General features: G+C 41.5%; 1 protein-coding gene and 1 long non-coding RNA gene across 7 annotated transcripts in view; one reads left to right on the top strand and one right to left on the bottom strand.

Annotated features, from left to right (window-relative positions):
• The window catches only part of LOC119255682 (disks large homolog 2), an 811,058-nt gene that overhangs the window by 553,145 nt on the left and 235,875 nt on the right, over positions 1-22,038 (top strand). The window contains exon 1 of one of the 6 annotated variants that reach the window (XM_054699572.1): positions 15,924-15,956. The exons of the other annotated variants lie outside the window; for them this stretch is intronic. The gene's annotated coding sequence lies outside the window, so the exon portion shown is untranslated. Of the gene's footprint in view, positions 1-15,923; positions 15,957-22,038 lie in introns of those variants that run through there. 6 annotated transcript variants of the gene reach the window in all.
• LOC119255684 (uncharacterized) lies at positions 11,545-15,430 on the bottom strand. The gene is made up of 3 exons (XR_005127517.1): positions 15,219-15,430; positions 13,585-14,157; positions 11,545-12,484 (listed from the first exon to the last, which is right to left on the bottom strand). It is a non-coding gene; the product is annotated as an uncharacterized LOC119255684 (long non-coding RNA).

Here is a 22,038-nt window from a genome sequence, read left to right as displayed (position 1 = left end):
ACAACCCAATAATGAAAATATAATGAGCATCATGCCTTTTCACAGATGAGGAAATTATCCTAGAAAGACTATTAGATAATTTGTTCAGGATCAGGGACTCCCTGGTGGCGCAGGCAGTTGCGCACAGAACTGTGAAGCTCTCCGCACCTCTGCAGTGCGGGTTCAATCCCAGCCAGCCAGGGAGCTATCCACATGGTGCAGCAGACCTCTCCTGTCTCCCCGCTGCTCCCCTCAGCAGTGTATTTCATCAGTCTGCCAGTTCTGTTCCCTGCTCTGTCTCTGGTGAATCCTCTCACCCCCTGCACATCTGGCCTGTACCCCGGTTCTTATATAAAACAAATAAAATAGATCTTAAAAAAATTGTTCAGGATCATATAGCTAATGAGTGTCAAAGGTGGGACTCAAACGCAGGCACATTTAACAGAAAATCCACCATTCATTAAATGATTTGTTCTCCCTTCCAGAAAATTCCATTCTGTTACAGTCAACAAACATTGATTGAACTATGTGCTGGGTGCTGGGATGTAATGATGGATAAGACATGGCTACTACTCTCAAGAAGCACGAGTCCACTGGGGAACAGAGACCCAGCTGTACTCACCAAACAGTTGAGTGTACCTTGGAGTGTTTCACACGCTGCTGGGTACTGGACAGAACATGGCCAAGGTACAACCTCTGCCCTGAAGAACTCACAGTCTGGTCAGAGAGAAGTGTGGAAACAGGAAGTCTGCAGGGTCACTAAGTGCTACTGTCAGCTGCCCATTTTGGAGAAGTTTGGGTGCTCACAGGCACCAAGACAAGTATTATTGTACCTGGGTCTGCAGCCAGTCCTTCAGTGTCATCTTCAGGCTACCATTTATAAGTGGCCTCAGGCAGCCCACCTGGCTTCTTGAAACCTGCTTTCTTGTATTTAAAAAAGAGGTGAAAGTATAATCTAACATAGGCTCCATTGTAGACATGCTCCATAAATGTCAGTTACTGTTCCCATCATGCTCTCACTTGGCTCAGAGAAGGCAGAGGTGCTGTCAAGTCTTTGGGGCTAACTAAATTCAAGACTTCCCTGCAGGGACCAGCTTCCAGGTAGTGTAACCTGACACCACCTTGCCTCTGCTGCACACCTACCTCTGCTTGCTGACTGGTATGCACAAAACCCAAAGTGCAAGGGAGTTGACTCTCCTGTGTGGCAAATCTCTACCACTGGGGGTCTGGAGGCGGGACGGGATTAATTAACAGAGCCCCCTCCTCGTTGCTTGGAGGGATATCCCTGATTGCATTATGAGTGCTTCTCTGAAGGTTCCGGACAGATTGAGCTCTAGTTGCTCCCAACAGTGAAAGCTCAGTGACATCCTTGTTTTGCCCTTCCCTGTTGACTCCTCTTTCCTGGGATCTCTGCTCCAAGTGGACTATCATGTGCAAGCTTATGATTAGGCTCTCATTTCCAAGGGACTGAAGGTGAGTGTGGGGAGGGAGGGAGAAAGGGGAGTAGGAATGGGAGTTCCTGACTAAGAAAAGGAATCCCGATCACTGCCACTTCACATATTTGGATGCACTCCCTAATGTCTTTGCCAAGTGGTCATCCAATCAGTTCTTTAATAGGTCCTGTGAAAAGAATGCATTTGCAGATACTTCTGTATCCCTGTCACCTAGAACAATAGCTGACAGAAAATAAGAGCTTACTACAAATTGTTGAAAGGATTTTTTTAAAGATTTATTTATTTATGCATACAAGAACTGGGGTCCAGTCCAGAGGTGTGAGGTAGGGGGGTGAGAGGATTCACCAGAGACAGAGCAGGGAGCAAAACAGGCAGACTGACTGAAATACACGGCTGAGGGGAGCAGGGGCAAGTCAGGAGAGGTCTGCTGCACCATGTGGGCAGAGCTTCATAGGTTGTGTCTTAACTCCTTGTCCCACGAGGGAGGCCCTGTTGAAAGGATTTTTAAGTAAAGAAAATTCTGTTTATTTGTATAATGACTCAAATCTATCTTCCTTTGATTTCCAAGCATTAGATCTAGTTTGCCATGTAAGACAAGCCTTCAGATGCTTTTGTGTCTATGTGAAAAATCACAGAGATAATTCATAGTCAGGAGATCTGTATGCCTTTCATTAATGTACTTTATTTTTTTTTAAAGATTTATTTATTTATTTATACAAGCACTGGGCACAGTCAGAAGGGCGGGAGGGTGAGAGAATTCACCAGAGACAGAGTGGGGAACAGAACAGGCAGAGTGACGAAATACACTGCTGAGGGGAGCAGCGGGTGAGTCAGGTCCCACCATATGGGACCCTTGCTGGTGGCTGGGGATCAAACCGGCACTGCAGAGGCTGCGGGCAGCTTTGCAACCCAGCGCTCAACCTCAACCGCTGCGCTACCAGGGAGGCCCTCATTAATGCACTTTAAAAAATAATGGAAGTAGGGCCTCCCCGGTGGCACAGGGGTTGAAGTCAGAGCTATCAAGCTATTGGCAGTCACTGCAGCATGAATTCAAAACCAGCCAGGGAGCTACCCACATGGCACAGCAGACCTCTCCTGCCTTGCCCGCTGCTCCCCTCAGCAGTGTATTTCAGTCAATCTGCCTGTTCTGTTCCCCACTCTGTCTTTGGTGAATCCTCTCACCCCCAACCCCCACACCTCTGGCTTACTCCCCAGTTTTTGTATGCATAAATAGAAATAAATCTTAAAAAATAATAATATAAATATGAACTATTATTTATTTTTACCTTCTTTAACTGATATAGGATTGTTTTGCCCCTTAGAATTTGCCTAGTATTTTAAAAATATTAGCAGCATGGAAAATAAAATATATTTGGAATCTGAGGGTCAGAAGTTAGGGTGTATGCAAATATATGACTTTTGGGTAAAGTTCCTTTTTTTCTGCTGAGTTATATCTTTTTGTAGAAGAAATTTTCTTCTGATTCTAATGGAAATTTTTATTTATTGTTGAAATGCTGAGAAATGCAGAAGCATGGGGTGGGGTAGGGGGACGAAAGGAAAGGAAAAATGACACATCACTTCTATTACCTAGAAGCAACCACTGTTTGATATTTTGGCTTGCTTTGTTCAGTCCTATTTCTGTGCAGGAAATATATAGGAATAGGTTATATTATAGTAAACCTTGCTGTCCTGGTTTCTTTCAGTTGCATTGTAGTCATCTGACAGTGTTATTTAACATATATTACAGACATTACGTTTAACACTAGCAAAGGTTTTCTCATTTTCTGATGCATTCTTTAACACACATCTATTGGTTACCACAGTTTTACTCAGAAAATTAAATATTCTAAAAGAATATTTTTATTGGAATTTTCTAACTATAAAAAATATTAAGAAAATAACACCTTTAGGGCCTCCCTGGTGGCGCAAGGGGTTAAGACCCAACCTATGAAGCTGTCCACAGCCTCTGCAGCACGAGTTCCATCCCCGGACAGGGAGCTACCCACATGGCACAGCAGATCTCTCCTGACTCGCCCTCTGCTCCCCTCAACAGTGTATTTCAGTCAATATGCTTGTTCTGTTCCCCACTCTGTCTCTGGTGAATCCTCACAGCCCCTGCATCTCTGGCCTGCACCCCAGTTCTTGTATGCATAAATAAATACATCTTTTATAAAAGAAAATAACATCTTTATAACTTTTTTCTATATTCTCTAAAATTGGAAACAAGATGTATGAAGTGGTTGATAACCATTTTATTTAATGATGGCTGTTAGGCAATTCTTGTTTTTACATTTTTGGAAAAGGGAGTGCATTTAAAGGCAGCTATGATTCCATTGTGATGATATGACACTATTAGCTTTTTAAGTGTTTCTGATGTTTTTCCAACTATAAGACTGTTAGAATGAGTATTAGGTTTATTATGGGTTATTTATACTGGATGATATAGCTGTCTTCTAAAACCTAAATCTTTTCAGGAGTGACAACATGGAAAAGACATATTTAAGAATATTTAAGATATTTTTAAAAATTGCTGAGATTTTCATGAGCACTATCCTATCAATGTTTGGCATTAAATATCACAATTCAAGTAATAAGATACAATTTTACCTCTTGTTTTTAAAGGTTTGTTTGTATTTATTTATGCATATAAGAACTGGGGTGTAGGGCCTCCCCTGGTGGCGCAGTGGTTGAGTGCTGGGCTGGGAGGCTACCCGCAGCCTCTGCAGCACCAGTTCATTCCCTGGCCACCATCAAGGGTCCCACAAAAAAAAAAAAAAAAGAACTGGGGTGTAAGCCAGAGGTGCAGGGGATAAGAGGATTCACCAGAGACATAATGGAGAGCAGAACAATTGGATCTACTGAAATACACTGCTGAGGGGAGCAGTGGGCAAGACAGGAGAGATCTGCTGCGCCATGTGGGTAGCTCCCTGTCTGGGGATCGAACTCATGCTGCAGTGGCTGCCAATAGCTTGATTGTGCTGGGACTTAACCCCTTGTGCCACCAGGGAGGCTCCAAGTTTGCTTCTTGATCACTATCTTTTTTTCATCGGTGGGTTTATAGGTTTAGGATTATGGGGTTCCTGAGGAATGTTCAGAGAGATTCCTTTTATATTCCATCATAAGTGACCTTCATTTTAAACACATTTGTGGAGTACTGAGGTAGTGAACTTGTACCAATGAAAAATATGGGTTACAAGGCAAGAGCATGTGGTTTTCCTAGGGCTAGATGAGAGTTCATTGCTGTCTGTGAAATGCTTAAACATCACAGATGTATCATACTGGGGGCTAGATTGATGGATCATTATATTATCGTTTATAGTGCATTTGGGAAGAATTGCAATTCCTTACCAGCAGAGTATATTTGCTTTCTTTCCCTCACATCCTCCCCTAAGTACATTTGTATGGGTGACAGAAAAACTGCTTGTAATTTGCAAGTCTCATCTATTAACTCTTCTTTCTGCTCCAGCTCTACAGACTGAAGTAACTTGAAACCTTCCAAAAAGAAATGCCTTGGTTCACCTTTTCTGGTCCATGAAGTTCAGCCTAGCTAAGGGAATCTTTCATGTGCGTGAAGAGAGAGAAAGAGAGAGAGAGAGAGAGAGAGAGAGAGAGAGAGAGAGATCAAAGCATCTCCAACCTCATTTTAACACACTAGAATTAGAGCTGTCCCTGGCTCCAGCCTAGCTGGAAAACAGCAAATTTAGAAGTGCAAGTTGACCTGGCTTCCTGCACCTTCCCCCACACCTGGGGTCCTTCTGCTCTAGCAGACTCAGATTCCTCTGTCCCAAGACTTTTGTGCAAATCATCTACTTTATTTTTACAAGCAATAGTGATAGCCACCACTTACGGAGCTGTGTCAGACTTGCCATTAATTATTCCACCTCATGAGACAGGTCAAATCCTGCCTCTGTAGTTAAAGAAATTGAGATTCACAAAGGTAAAAAAAAATTCCTAAATGTATACCATTGTTAGGCAGAAGACATTTGAAATTATATGTGTCTGAATCTCCTCCATTTCATAATACGCTTTCCAAAAAGATATGTTTAAACCAATACTGACATTGTTAATCCTTTTGAACTACCTATTTAAGGGAAGATTTGTAAGCAGAAGAAAAATAGCTGTGTGGGAGAGGGAGGGGGGATTTGCTGACAGGTCCTTTTCCCAAGCCAAGACTGAGTTTGCAAAGAAGGATAACTTCCTGGCAAGATCAGGCAAAACACTCTTTATGGTAGATGTCTTGTAAGGTTGGCAAAAGTAGTACAAAATTATCTTTCCACCATAATAATATGGAGCACTCTTGACACAGTCCCCTAACAGGGCTACGCTGACTGTCTTTTAACTTCTAATTAAAGCAGCTGAGTCGCCAAGCATACCAGATTATAGAAATGTTTTTGTATGCTCAACCCTAAATGATGAGCCTCCTGGCCCTCTCTACCTTAGTGTCTAGCTGGCTTCTTCATGTCCTAAACCTGTTTGCACTACTCCTCATGCCCTTTTTCACTGGTTTCTGTTCCCTTTTTGTTGCTTTTGTCCTGAATGCTTTGTATGTGTACATATTCAAGTTTTTTCTCAAACATCAACTCCTTCACGAAGCCCCTTCCTCATCCTTTGACACCCCTCTTTATGTCCCGGTATGCCCGGTACTGCCATCTAGCATAGTATCCCCTCTGCCATGTTCCATTCTGTTCATCCCCCCCTGCTACAATAAGGCCTTCCTGTGTACCGGGACTGTGTCTTATTTTTCTTGGATATCCTTTGTCTCACCCAAAGCTTGATCTGAAGTGATCCCTAATCAATGATGGTTTTGTGAATGGCTGAATGAATGAAAAGATAGATGATAATGATATGCGCTAACATTTACTGAGCACCTGCTATGCCCCAAGTGCTATGCTTATTATCTTACGTACATTTGGATCCTCATAATATCCCAATAAGGTAGCAGTTATATTTATCTCTGTTTCACTGATGGGAAAATTGAAGTTCTGCAACATTAAGTAACTTTCCTAAAGTTACTCAACTACGATCAATAGAATTAGGATTTATGCTCACATCTGTCTACTCTCTGCTGTAGAGTTCTTGACCACATAGCCAACACTGTGGCAGTCTGAGCACCATCTCCCAGGCCCCTGCCTGTTTACTCCTTTTATAGAACCTACTTACAGGAATCCTGGTGTGTGCCATTTTCCTAACAACTGCTCCAAATGGTACTGTCTGTGTTCCAAAAGCTGTGCTTTAAACCTAAAGGAACTAAGAATTAGTATCTTTATTTTGTTAGTCACTTAGCATAACTTTAAATAAAACAGGCAATACTAGAACAGTTGTTTGGGTTATAATATCTGAATACTCATGACTCCTTATAATTTCCTGCATGTTGTATCTGATTATTAAATCTTCTTTTCTAGTACAGATGGAACCAAAAGAGTAGAATTTTAATTTTGTAACTGTCGAAAGGGTTCTATTCAAGCAGAGTTTTTATTTTTATTATTCTCATTCCATTGTGGCATTTCCAATAAATCCACTAAGATGTAACCTTTAAGGACACTGGAGTTTTTTTGGCAACACAGTGAAAGTAAATGACATTTCACTGGCATCTGTTCATCTTTTCTTGTGTTTTGTTCTGAGACATGCTTGTTTTTAAATAATTTCTAAGTCATAGATGGATCTGGTTTGTGTTGGAGTTCTAAACCTTTCCACTCCCTTTAACCCACTATGTTGTAGTTCCTAAGAGTCTATCTTTTTTTCTGCGTTTTTACCCAGAGCTCCTTGGATTAAGACTGGATGATCTAGGAGGAGACAGGTTATCATGGCCTTTCTGTTTTCTCAGCTCCGACAACAGCCCAGCTGCCAGCTTCTGGAAACTTATCTCTAGTTCTCTTTGGCCCCGGAATAGGAAGTATAGGCCAAGAATTATAGGCCTTCCCATGCTTTCTCAAAAATAGGTAATAATCCTCACTAGTGTGTCATTAATGCTTGCTATGTGTTCGGCCCCGTGCTAGTTCTTTAAACTCATTACTCCATTTATTCTTTAAACCAATCTTGTGTACTAATTACTATCCTAATTTTATTAGGATAGTAAAATGACTTAAATATTTGATTTTATAAGATATTTATGGAATTCCCTTTTCTCCCCTGCCCCCCATTCACCTTATATAGCTAACCACTGGTTTTTTGTGCTTCTTTCTGGAGTTTCCTTTGTAAATACAGCAAATTATAAGCGTACATGAATGCATATTGCTTTGTTTAACCCCTTTATTCCAACCAAAGGGAGCATACTATTGTTTCTGTTGTGCATGATATTTTAACCTCTTTTTGTGCAGAAGTATCCCTACTATTTTGTACAAGTGCATGCTTGCCCAATGTAAATTGTGCCATAATTTTATTAGCCCAGTTTCGAATTTGAAACTAGAGCCCAGGGAGCTTCAATAACTTTAGTAAAGTCAAGAGAAAGTGAGAATTTCCCTATGCCAGTTAACTTTGACCAAAATAAATTGAATTGCTGTCACAGAAATCTGTAGGTCATCCTAGAAGGAAATGAAAGCTACCGCACTCACCCCGGGGCAGCAGCACCCACATCTGCTCCCTCTTCTGCTTTCTCCCCACGGCCCTGCTCTGAGTCTCCTGGAGGCAGACTAGAATGAGCAGATGATGTGCTTTGCTTTCTTCTCTCCATCCTTTTCAATGTGTTGGACACTTAGGGAGGCTAATCTCCCTGTGCGCCTTCATCAGGCCCCGGTGGATGACTATACTAGACACCTGGGGAGCAGTTACATGTGAAAACTCTTGGAAACTTGAAGCTTCACTGCAGGTCCCAAAGCCTCTGATGTTTGCATATATTCAGAACTATTTTCCCTGCTCTGCTTAGACCTCAATCTGCAGCCCATCACCTGTTTGTCAAAGACCGGGCTATCTCTAAAGCAGCAAGAACTACTATTATTATTTTGGGTTACCATTTAGCAGCCTTCTGCCTGTCAGCTACCTGACTCCAGCTGACTTGTTTTGAGTGCTTGGCTTCAGAACCTGACTTTACAACCACACTTCTGGAAGGCAACATAGGATGTGGTAAGGGTGAGATATTTTAAGAAAGGCTGCCAGAGCTTGGCACACAGAACTCAGTGAGCATGATGATGATAAAGATGATGGTAAAGATGATGGTGATGATGATGATGATGATAAAGAAGAATATTGATATCATATTGTAATTCTTTTAAAATCATGCAAACTGTAAGCACAATTATTAGCTTATTTTATAGATGTGAAAACCGGGCCTCAGAAGGTTTTTGTTTTGCCAGAACATAATTATTAAGTGATGGAGGTGAGATTAAAATCAAAGTCCTTCCAGGCTGAAGTTTTTTTGTATTTTATTATTCAAAAGCATTCAGAAGAGACACATGAAAGCATGTAGTTAATAAGACACTGGGCTTGCAGTCCGGGTTCACTCACAAGATCATCTTACTCTGAGAAAGTGTTAGTGATTGGCACACGATACTGCTGTGTTCTTCAGCACATTACAATTATATTAAAATGAAACACCCACTCCCATTTCTTCAAACCCATCTTCCATATATTTTATTTTAATCTCAGAAATGCTTGAAACAAGTTTTTAGCCAATTTTGGAAAGAACATTTCCCTTTCAGTAATACTAATTATAATACTAATAGTTACTATACTTGTTATATGTCAGGCACTGCACTAAGCGGTTTGCATTTAGTATCTCATGTACTCCCCATAACAACCTGATAAGGGAAGCTTTATTGTTTTCAATTGCAAATGGGGATTGAGGCTCATGTAAGGTTAAGTGATTTGTCCAAGGTCATAACAACTAGTAAGTAGCCAAGGCCAGATGACATTCTACGCCGGCCTGTGAGCAAAAGTCCCCATGTGAAATCACTGTGTTTTCCAGAACCTGCCAGTGGAAGACAACACATTTTCACTTAGTCAACCTACAACAGGGTGCAGAGTCCATCAGCCAAACCTATCCCCAATTCTTTAGAATCATTTGTTTGTTAAAGGTTTTTGATTACACAATATAATTCTTAACAGCTGACTCTTAGTGCTGGAAATACCAAAATGTGGTGCATGTTCTTTTTTCAGCCCACCTGCATTGTTAACCTCTTTGTTTTTTCCAAAGCTCTTTACATATGCTACCTCACTGTCAAGTCAGCAACTTTTCTCTGCTAGGCCACTTGTGGAATTCTCTTTGCATACCCCAACACACTCCTTTTTCTTCTTTATGGAAAAGTGCTTGTTTTATTTAAAGGATTATAAATTGATTTCTCTTAAGGAGATCTCCAAAAAGCTGAACTTACCTTGGTTTAAGAAACCAAGTGAGATGAATCAAAGCTAAGCTACTTAGCTCCCAAGATCAGGTTAGTCCAGGGTGGTATAACTGTAGGCAATCAAAACCTCTTAAAAGAAATTTGCTGCCACCTGCTTCCCAAAACATTGAGAATATAGACGTGCTGCTTGCAAACTTGTTTGAATTAGTATCACAGTAAGTCAGTTGCCTATATTTTGAGTAATTGCTCATGACTTACATAAAAATAAGTTTTCCTATGTTCTTTGGATCACTGAATATCAAGTGTATTATTTTAGAGTCAATTCCATTTTCTTCCTTTCAGTAAAAATTCCGATATTCACTTTAGTTGAACATTTATTTATTGAGCACCTATTTTTTAAAAAAGATTTATTTATTTATACAAGCATTGGGGGACAAGCCAGAGGTGCGGGAGGGTGAGAGAATTCACCACAGACAGAGCAGGGAGCAGAACAGGCTGACTGTCCGAGAAGTACGCTGCTGTGGGGAGCAGCGGGCGAGACAGGAGAGGTCTACTGCACCATGTGGGAATCTCCCTGGCCAGCCAGGAATCAAGCCGGCGCTGCAGAGGCTGCGGACAGCTTCACAGTGCTGCGCTCAACCCACTGCTCCACCGAGGAGGCCCTATTGAGCACCTATTATAGATGCACTGTGCAAGGCATTTTGGATTGCTTGATAGAAGTAATAGAATCCAACCTTCTCTGCTTCCTCCTCCCACAAAATATTATAAACAAAAGTCTTATAAGCACCATATTTTCTTAAGCAGAGTGTCTTGTTCCTCTTATATAAAACTGTTAATAGAGGACCTCACCCGTGAAAAGATCTTATTTTTTAAAGTAAAGTGAACGACATCTTGTTTTGTCTGCTTTTATGGAGGGAACTCTTTTCTATTGGATCACAGAAAAGGGAAGCCATACTTCTGTTCACTATGATAAACATTGAAGGAGGACTTTCCACTTGGTGCAAACTATCTTATCTCTGTACTCCCACAGTGCCTTGCGACTCTAATAAAATATCACTTCACTTGGGGCTCTCAGCCCCTTCCTGTCAATGGCAGTGTCTGATTCCTCTCTTCACTATGGGAGACATAATGCTCTGTTCACAGGAACTAAGTCAGGAGTTGTAGAATTAGATAAATCACAGGCTGCTTCATTTCCCAATTAGCTGAGACCACCTTACCTATAGTACATCATGACGTACCTTTTGCATCTACTGCATGATGAGCAAATGCTTTTGAACTTTAAGTGTCATTTTTCCCTTGGCTGAGATACTGTGCTACTCGTTTGCCTTTTCATAGCAAGACCCCTAAAAATATGAATCAAGAAATAGAGCCTGACTATTATTGAATGAAAAATAACAACCAAATGCATGAGCAAAATGCCTTATTATACAGCCACAGAATGTTATCCTATGCCTCACCCAACAAGTGGGGAGAAGTCCAGAAAAAGGACTTATTAGTCTAAGGTCACTTAGGCCTTAGAGAGGTTGTTATCAAAGCTGGCAGTAGAACCCAGACCAGATTTCTACCCTCTTGACACTTGTCCTCTGTTCCTTTCTCTATCCCCACTGCTGCCTCACAAGATCAAACTCTGTCCCTCCCACCTGGACTGCTGCAGGCGCCTCCTGACTGTTCTCTCTCTGCTGCAGCCTCCACACCTCCAGCCCAGCCTCCACATGGTTGCCACGGTGATCTTCTAAAGTGCAAACCAGATCATGTTTATGCTGTTGTTTCAGGTTTTTGGAGTGCTGTCACCGCAGGTGGGACTTGACCCACACTACAACGAAGGATCCCCCACCCCAACCGCCAGGCCCGCCACTCATTTCTCTCCTGTGGGTCCTGTTTCCCGCTTGGCTTCAATTGTCTGCAATCACCCCAACCTGCAGTTGTTCATGTCACTATGTACAACAGCCCCCTTATTCAATACCATCATCTTGAGCGCTTCTCCTTGGTAGACAGCAGGTGCTAGGACCTTCTGGTGAGACAGATGGATTTTCTTCACTGCTCTGCAACCTCTGTTCTCTGCCACTCTCTACACATATCCCCTCCCTCTTTAGAGCTGATCACTAGACATCGTGCACATTTTCTTGGTCCCTGCTATCTGGAACGCTTCTTTACTCAGCGATTGAATATATCTCTCAGCTACCAGGACATAAACTCCTAAGGCCACAGGCTGGCTCTTAATACACATTTGTGTTCCCAGAACCTGGTGTGAGGTCAGGAATATAATAGATACTCCATGACACAGCTGGTGACTCTCTGCAGTAAATATAACGTCCATAACCCTTCACAGTGAATTAACTCTACTTAAGTTTCTCTTTAAACCAGTTCTCACATGGGATGATAATTGAATTATATAAGACTTAAAGGAAGGAGAATGTATTAAAAGAAAAACAGCACTTGAAAATGTCTTGCTGTTATAAGTGGTGAACAAGATGGATCAGCATATTGGTGATGCAAAGTGGCCAGTGGCATCTACCTCCATAATGCTTCTGTCCCGAGCCCCTAGCTTAATGAAATCAGCCTGTGTGGGCCGCCTGTTCAAGTGAGGAGTACCTGGGTCACATGCAGATCTTTCATCAGCGAGCACTTTTTCAGCTACTTTTCCATCTCAACTGTTAAACTCATTCCCGCTTGATTTATCAATTGTGCATTGTTTATTTATTTATGATGCATATCCCCTGGGTTTCAGAATAAGCTTCAGAATGCTGCTGCTCCATCTGGTTTCAATAGAGCACACTAAGAAGAAATGAGAGAAACAATGGGTCGTGAGGTTGAAGTGAAAAAGAAACCGCCTGGCAAACAGGAAGCAGAAAGATATTTAGACTCTGTCTTTATGATTTTGTGCTGGGGGAGGGAAGCTATTTTCAGCAAGAAGACGTGCTTTCTATCTGGAAGTGCATATTTCTACCTGCAATGATCTGATATTCCTGGCCTATGAGGTCTGAGTCCGTGGATGACTTTATGAATCATGTTTAGGCAGGCTGGTCTCTAGGGCCCTGAATAATGCCTTTGTTCTTCCTTGTTCCTATCTCATTATTCTCACAGGCTCTTCATGTGCCGAATGCCAGCAGCTTTGTAGGGCGTTCTGCCTGTGCAGTGAGCAAGGTATACATCTTGACTTTGGACATCCTGGATTCTCTAATAAAAAATCCATTCACCTTGCTAACGAACTTCATTTCTGCAGAGACAGGAAGGGCATAGTGGCTGGAAATGTGGGCTCTGGGCATCTCTCTGGGTCTGGTTAGAGGCCCAGCTCTGCTGCTGACTGCCTGGGTGATCACGGGAATGCTGCTTTGTTCCACCTTTCTGAGCCTCAGTTTCCTTATCTCACAAGTGGGGATAATAACAATGCTTATGTAATAAGTTTCAGAAGATTAAGCAAGCCATGTAACAGGACTTTACAGTAAAGACTCAGGAATCATTAGCTTTTCTTGTAAAATCCGAATGCACATTCTTTTTATGTGACCACCAATCCTGAGGGTGTCCGTCTGTGAGAAAGGGAAAGCATGGGGGGCCTCAGTGGGTAGACTTTCATGAGAGAAGGAGCTCAGAAACCTGGCAGATGCTAGTGACCATGCTGCTCTAAGCTATTGACCATGCTGCTCTAAGCTACCACCCTTTGTTGTCACATAACCTGTGTCGCCTTTTCTAAAGCAGCACTCAGACCTTGGCCTTCGGGCAGCAAACCTTCTGAATGGGAGACGTGACAATCAAATAGTTTGGCATTACTCACCAAGAGAGGTAATAGCTCTATTTGCCTCCCACATTTAGCAAATAAAGGACACAGCTTGAGAAGGCACTGAGCAAGGATAGTACATAAGCCGATTAGCCCGTACCTTTGATTCGTATAGTATTCCGGATAAGGGACTCCTCCTCCACAATGAAAAGCAGGAGAGAAGAGCCGTGGCACACACACAGCTGCCTGAGTTTTCTCCACATCCTGTTGCTGCTCGTGGTCTGAGAGCATATTGCCTGCTATCCATTTGGAACTTCTAGAAATGACTAGAAGGCAAAAAAGGACTCAGCTTCCTCAAGTCAGGAAAAGTAATTAGCAGTCTTAAGATTGTCCACGAACCATGAGCAGCATTGACCGGGTGGATGTTTTTGCCAGATCATCTGTCCTGCATGCTTCTCCTCAGGACCCACACTCACCCAGCATGGCCTGCCAATACACTGTCAGTTTATTTCAGACAATTTGAGAGACAGTGATAAATGTATTAGCTACAATAACACTACCTCATGTTACATCTCAAAATAAATAGTGTTTAAGCGCAATAGCTGTTTTTTTCTTCATGAAGCCCAAAACCTATCGCAACTGTGCTCTGGCAGCGATTCAGGACTCTTCCAAGCGGTGCCTCCTCCATCTTCAACATGTGGCTTCCAGGGTCAAAGCATTCGTTTGCATAAAGCTGGTGGGAGGGAAAGAGAACATGAAGACTTGCAAGGGGAATGTTTTGATGGGCCAGCCCAGTCCTTCCCCTCAGCCAGAATTCACATTCCCTCAGCCTGAACGCAGACACATGCCACACCTAATTTTGAGGGTGGAGTTTAGTTCTGTGCTCTAACAGAAGTAGAAGTGAACTTGGCAAACCAGTCAGCCTTTGCCTCGAAACAATAAAAATACGAACACTTAACAAAGCATTTAGTTGTGCCAGGTATCATGCTAAGCACTTCCCCTACATTATTTTTTAATTCATATATCATATTTTTCACCCATTTAAAGTATACAGTTAAATGATATTCACATCTGTGCAGCCATCACCACAAACAATTTCAGAGTTTTTTCCTCCCCCGCAAATGAAAACTCCATACCCATTTAAAGTCACTCACCATTTCCCCCCCGAACCCCCTGTCTGGACCCTAGGCTGCCACCAATCTGCTTTCTGTCTGGATAGATTTATCTACTCTGAACTTTTCATAAAAAGGGAATATCACATTCTTTTATATAATCCTCACAAAACTCTGCAGGGTAGGCAAGTTATTCTCATTTTACAGACTTACAGAGGATCCGTTTGCTTAAATGATTTGTTCAGGTGTTAAAACCTCCCTGCCATCCACCTGATACCATGAGGTGTCCCCGTCACAGTGAAGAATCATGGCACTATTTTGAGGGACAAGCTGAAATTGGCTTGCTTGTTTTTTAATGAATAGCATGACAAAAACTGACTTCTATATTGGGGGCTCCTTTACTGAATTAATAGGCATTTAGGACTCAGAGAGCTAGAGATTGGAAACCCGGACTCACCAGCTGCAGACAAAGTAGATGTTGCTTAATTCCTCTGGAGTATTAGTGTCTGTCTATAAAACGGGGATAAGGAATCTGTATTTGCTGAGAGGATTCAATGAGATTAACCTATGTGAATGCCAGCCCCACTTCTTTACATACTTGATGCCTTGCCAGCATTACATGTTCATACTTAGAAGAGAAATTCTGCCTGTAATTGTCAGCCACAGAAATATGTTAATGTACCTGGACTCCAGGGTACTGTCCAAGAAGAAGTTACTGTGATTTGCAGCTTACAGTATCCACGTGACTCCCCAGGAGTGACCGAAACCATAGGTGTCTGGTACAATGAGGATTAGAAAAAAGGGGCATATTCTCCAGGACAGAAAAGCATAGGCAGAGTCTCATCTACGACTTCTGATCTCAGTTGGACAGAGTAGCTTGTTAGAGGCACCTGGAAAGAACCAGCTGAGCCAGTGTAAGTTTGAAGTTCCTTGGGAAAGAAGATAAGCTGCTGAGTCTCTGCAGGCAGCGAGCCAGCAATGCGGTTTCCACCCTTCTCTCACATGTCCTTGTCATCACTTCCAGCGCAGCCGGAGGCAGCACAGCTTCATATTCAGGGGCCAAGTGTGCATTTGAGAGACTCGAGGAGGTACTTCTGAATGAGGGAATTGTGCTTTTGTTCCACTGACCCATTCTCCGTTTTACTCTGTCCTTAGCCATGACAATTTAAAACTTCGGCAGGAGAACACAGAAAAGATGAAGAGGGAGTGAGGCTGCTACATTGGCTGGGCTAAGTCCACAGCCAAAAGTAACCATCAGAGAAAAGGGCCTGGACTGACAGAGAAATGAAGGGTATATTTTAGCCTTTAAAGATTTGCTCCAAAAGCCTCTCGTTCTGCCATTTCCTAGTTGAATGGAAAAGTGATTGTTATGGTGACCAGGACTTACAACCATGGGAGCTGTAGCCCACGTAATTCCAAGGTAATCCATGCCATAAGCCAGCAGTTACCACACTGTAAACATGAAGAGGGTCAGATACTAAGTTTTTTATTTTTATGGGCCACATTGTCTTTATTGCAACTGATCAACGCTGCCATTGTATTGTAAAAGCAGTCACTGATAATACAGAAATGGACAGGTTATGGCTATATTCCAACTAAACATTATGGGCATTGAAATTTGCATGTTATATAATTTTCATGTGCCAGAAAGCATTATTTATCCTTTTTTCCCCCATCCGATGAAAAATGTGAAAAACTTTCTTAGCTGATGGCGTGTACAAAAGGAGATAGTTTTGGTCTGCAGACCCCTGATATACGCTAAAGTTTGATGCCCTCTGCAGAGATGCAATGTGGTAACTGATTAAAGACCAAATAATAAGAAAGTTCATATAAAGTGATTCACATAGTGTTTGCCTCTTATAAGTGCTCAGTAAATGGTCATTATTTCTATTAATCTCTTAAAAAATACTTTCTATTAGCTCTTTGGAAAGGGAAGTAGTTACTTTTGGTTGTTAAGCAATTTTAATATATTAAATTTTTGTTGTTATTAAAGTGCATGTTAATATTAAAAATATAAAAACCGTTTTGGACAGGGAGTGACTTTAGTAGGCCATCCGGTTGTTTTATTTTCCCTAAATGCCTCAGAATTACCTCTTCAGTTCCTAAACACTTCTTTAGTACTTGGTCTGTGCTGCTAGGTATTCCATGAATAAATAAAATGAGGTCTTTTTCTCTCTGAGTGCTTAATATTTTCCAAAGCAGGCATATGCATCTCAAGGGTATGCAAGATGACAGCCTTTCCCTTTATCCTGATTGTTCATCTCACCCTTTAATTTCTCTTTGGTATAGGTTTTATAATGTGCATAATGTGCCATAGCAATTTGGTTGTGTATCCTACAACTTTCAATCCTGGGGGATGTGCTCAAAATTTGTTCTACATGATGGTGTCAGCAATCAGTTTGGAAACAACTAGTCTAGGAAGCAACTAACTCCATTCAAATGGGAAATGAGAGTTGGTGTGAGTGGTAAAGGTTCTTCTTCACAATGACACAAGGATTTTAGTACGTGAGTTAAGATTTACTCTGGCATCTATTTTGTGACAGGCAGCAAGATATTTTGGATTTTTGGTTTCATAATAACACAACAGTTCTGTGATATAGGTACTACTATCCCCATTTAATAGATGAGGAACCAAGGTTTAATTCAGAGAAGGTGAAGAGCTAATGAAGGTCAGCTTGGCTGAATCAGGACTATCTAACTATAAAGCATGACATTTTCTAATTCAGCCTTTGTGGCAGTGAAGAAGTTCATAAAAAAGGACTGATTATTCTCTGGTATTCCTAAATGCTGAAGTTAGTTTTTTCTGTCACATGTGTTCAGGTTGTTGAGTGGCTGATAAGTAGATAGAATTCCACTCCCCATGATTCATCCCTTGCCCTTTGGACTTTGCACATCACATGCTCTCACTCTAATTGGCTCTCTTAATTGAATATCTCCCCGTCATATGTTAGGACTCATCTTAGATTTCTCATCTTCCAAATAGACTTCTTGACAACACACCATTCTCACCACCCCCAGATGAAGTTGGAGGCCCTTCCTCTGGGCAGATATCTGTAGCACCTTAATGAAAGTCCTTATACAATATTCTATATAACTGTGCATTGGACTATTATATGCTTGCTACTCCTTGGACCAAGAGCTCCTTAGGAGACAGAAAATCTAATTTTTTTTTAAAGATTTATTTATTTATTTATACAAGCACTGGGTACAGTCAGAAGCGCGGGAGGGTGAGAGAATTCACCAGAGCCAGAGTGGGGAGCAGAGCAGGCAGAAGGACCGAAGTATACTGCTGAGGGGAGCAGCGGGTGGCAGGAGAGGTCTGCGCGCCATGTGGGACCCTCCTCCAGTGGCCAGGGAGCAGCCGGGGATTTAACCGCTGCTACAGAGGCTGCGGGCAGCTTCACAATCCAGCACTCAACTGCTGTGCCACCGGGGAGGCCCAGAAAATCTAATTTTGATTGCATAGTTCTCACAGCCAACATAATAATACAGTGCAAAGGACATCATAAACTCTCATAATTACTCATGGAATAAAAGAATTGCTCCTTCATTGATTTGGAATCTGACATAACTTTGGCAAAGAGAGAACTAAAGTTTCCCATTTGCTAATGTTTCCCACAACAGGAAAAATTGGAGGGCATAGGTTTTAGGGGACCAGGTAGTATTAAAGCAAAGAAACAAACTCTTATGTGTATGAAGATTTTTTGCATTCTGGGTTTCTCAGAATCTGAAGTGGGTACACTCATTCACATCAATTAGATTTTTAGGAATGATGTATGTGATTCATCGATATACTATATATTTATATCACTTTATATCAAATTTTCTCTCTCACATATTTATTTACATATATATGCACAAGTAATACCACATATTCATGAGCATGAATTCATAAAAATATAGACTAACAGAATTTCTGTAAACTGATTTATGGATCACTGACTACTCAGCCAAAGGATAAAGTTCATTAATATTCTCCCTTAACCCTAAAACCATTCCTCTTGGATGCATAAAACTTTATTTCTCTTACCTTTTCCTTTGAAGGGAACTAGCATTTACTAAGAATTTTTAAATATTCTAGATACTTAACAGAGGTGACCTCATTTAATCAGCAGATGTTTTCACAGACCAACAGGTCTTAAACCCAAAAGAAAATGAATCAAATGAAAATCAAAAATCAAATGAAGAATTTTACTGATAAATATGAAATCTTCACTAAGAAGGAGGGAAAAGGAAGGCAGCAAAACGAAGAAAAAGTCTGAATTTTATTGAATTTCAGTATGAATATTGTTGAATTGAGCTATACAAATGGATTATATCAGATTAATTTATTGGAAAGACCATGAAAGCTTTTGACCATTAGTACAGACGTTTTATATATGAACAGGGACGAGTATTTTCAGTTGATAGAGAAAACAGCTTTTTCCCCCCATCACTAAATGTGGCTACACATGAGCAAATTTCTTGGTTGTTAAAAGGCATTATTAGAACAGTTGTTCCCAAGCTTTTATATTTCATAGATCAAAAACATTCAGAACAAATTTTTATAGGTTAACTGAATTGTCAGTTTTTCTTACTGCCAACAAAATGAAGAATATTGAAAAAAAAAAAAAACAAAACTGCTGTCCATTCTCATCATAATTTCAGAAATTAAAGGATAACTTAGCAAAATCAACAAGAAAAAACAAACAACAGGAAGGGCATCATCTCATAAAGGAAGGTAATTTTAGCCTGGTGAAAAATCACCACACCCCACTGATCTCTCATCCCGCCCCGGACCAACGAGGGCCGGGGGTCGCCCACAGGAGGTACTGCTGCGATGTGTGGGCTGTGAGGTAACACAAATCTCAGTTTAATCCAAGACCAACTCATTCCTAGCTGTGAAACCTAGGGCATATTACTCGACTTTTCTGAGTTTGTAATTTCCGTGTGTGTCAGATAAGGATATTATCTGACTGAGAGTATTAATTTCTTATGGTTGCCATAGTAAATTACCACAAGCTCAGTGGCTTGGGACAACAGAAATAGACTGTCTTGTTGTTTTGAGTCCCAGAAGTCTGAAATCAAAGTGTGTGCAGGATCATATTATCCTTCTCTCTTGAGAGATTTGTCCCAGGCTTCTTTCTCTCCTCCTTTCTGATAAGTCCTTGATTTGTGGCAGAACGGCTTTAATCTTCATATGAAGTTCTGCTTGTGTGTTTCTCTGTCCCTTTCCCCCCGACTTGTGAGGATACAAGTCATATTGGAAAAGGGGCCTGCCCTACTGCATTCTGACCCCTTCTTAATTCACTACATTGCAGCAATACTATTTTCAAATAAGTTCACCGTCTGAGGTATCAGGGTTTAGCTGCACAACATGTGCATTTTTGTGAGAACAGGAGTCAACCCATATCACTGACCAGTCTCAGGAAATAGTTACATCAGTGTCATCCACAAGAGAGAGTGAATGCATTGCAAGATATTTGTGAGACACCAGGGCAATAAAATTGATTTTTTTTAAGAAAAATTATAATATAATTACAATAATAGAGGGATTTATGATATTGAGACAATAGCAATTTGTGCAAGGATATATAATTTAAAATTAATGAGGAGGGCCTCCCTGGTAGCGCAGGGGTTGAAGTCTCAGCACTATCAAGCTGTTGCCAGCCACTGCAGCCTGAGTTCGATCTCTGGCCAGGGAGCTACCCATCTGGCACAGCAGACCTCTCTTGTCTCAACCTCTGCTCCCCTCAGCAGTGTATTTCAGTCAATCTGCCTGTTCTGCTCCCCACTCTGTCTCTGGTGAATCCTCTCACCCCCCAAACCTTTGGCCTACCCCCCTGTTCTCATAAATAGATGGAAATAAATCTTTAAAACAAAAAAGAAATAATGAGGATACATCTTTGAACTTAGCATGTGGTAGGCCCTGCTCTTATGTTGTGGATTCAGACATGGGCAAGGCAGACAAGGCCTCTCACCTCATGGCACCTACATTCCATTTGGAAAGCATAGTTAATTAAATAAGCAGTCAGGTACACACATTTAAAAGGAGATGTGTAATATAAGTACAAATTAAGTGCAATAAGAGTGATGAGATGAATGGAGGGCTGGAGGATGCAGACTCCTGGTTGCAGGGAAAGAGCAAATCCTGAGTGAAAGGGAGACATGAAGGGCTTGAGTGTTGGAGTCTGATTTTTGCATCTCTCTGACTGTTGTGCAGACAATGATTTGTGAGGAGAAAAGAGTTGAAGATGAGGCTGCTGGCTAGAGAGGTCTTGGTAACTTGATGACAGATGGCATAGCTAGAGTAGTGGCGGAGGCCTACAGCTGCAGAGCCGGCTCTCCTGACTGTTGTACCCACTGCGTCCAAGAAATTGAGGTCGCAGCGAGCATAAAAAAATAGTGTCTGTTCTCACTGCGTTTGCTCCCTCACTTCTCCTTCTTAGCTTACCTGACCAGTCAAGCATCATTTTCACCGTCTGGGGTAAATCATGACATCTGCACTGACAAATTCAGTGGTCAGTGTGTAGTCCTCAGTACATCTCTCCCCAGTCCTTGACAGAATTAATCACAGCTTCCTTAAATCGGCCACTTTGTTGTCTTTGTTTTTAAGACCCTCCCTTTGGTTTCCCTCTAATTCATTAACCCCCATTCTTTTAAGTCTCCTTTACTGAATCCTTCTCCACTTCTGATCTTTCACATTTAAGGTCCCGGAGATCATTATTATGCCTTTCTAGTTATACTCACTGCCCAGATCAGATGCACACTATCAAGGTGTTAGTGCCATCTGTAGATTAAAGACTACCTATGTCCTGAACTCCAGACTTTCAGATCCTTCTGTCTACCACATCTAAGTTTCTCCCCTTTACTGTCTAATGGACTTGTCTTATTTAAGAAAGTCGAAAACATTTGATGTTTATACCTGGCTTTTCCTTCCAGTTAAAAAACCCCTGTCCCTCTTCTCTCACCCACAACCCCTAGTCATATTGCATACCTCTGCTCCTGCAGTGCCCAGGATTAAGTGTGGTTAAGAAAAAAGGAAACCTCATTCACACATATCCTAGACTCCTAGTAAGATGCTTAGAGGAAAAAATAACCAAGCAGAGAGTAGTCTGTACTTGAGAAAACTGCATTGGCCATTGACATTCTCTGGAAACACAGAATTAACAAAATCCCATATCTAATCCCCTAGTGCCTGGAACATTACAGCATCTCTGTCCCACAGGGCCACTCACTGGCCTCTCTCAGGGAATTTTGATCAAATACCTAGAAGTAGTTTCTTGAAAGGTTGAGCTCATCTGATTGGGTCTTTTTAAGTGGTCACACACCAGATTATACTGATTCAGGACAGGAGTTTACAGTGCAAGCTTTGAGACAAACATCTGTCTCTCTGCCAGGTACACCTTGACTCAATAGTAAGAGATGCATAGCGGGGTGCAAAAGAATCATTCTTGTTTTGAGTTTTGTGACAGGTGGTTCTTTGAAGCAGGCAAGGGAAACTGAGTTAGTCTCAGAGTAGA

Source organism: Talpa occidentalis, unplaced genomic scaffold (genome assembly GCF_014898055.3).
Source record: "Talpa occidentalis isolate TD23 unplaced genomic scaffold, MPIMG_talOcc4v2.1 talOcc4.3, whole genome shotgun sequence".
Taxonomy (NCBI): Eukaryota; Metazoa; Chordata; class Mammalia; order Eulipotyphla; family Talpidae; genus Talpa; species Talpa occidentalis.
Note: the sequence above shows the minus strand (reverse complement) of the source record. Positions and strands in the feature narration are given on the sequence as shown.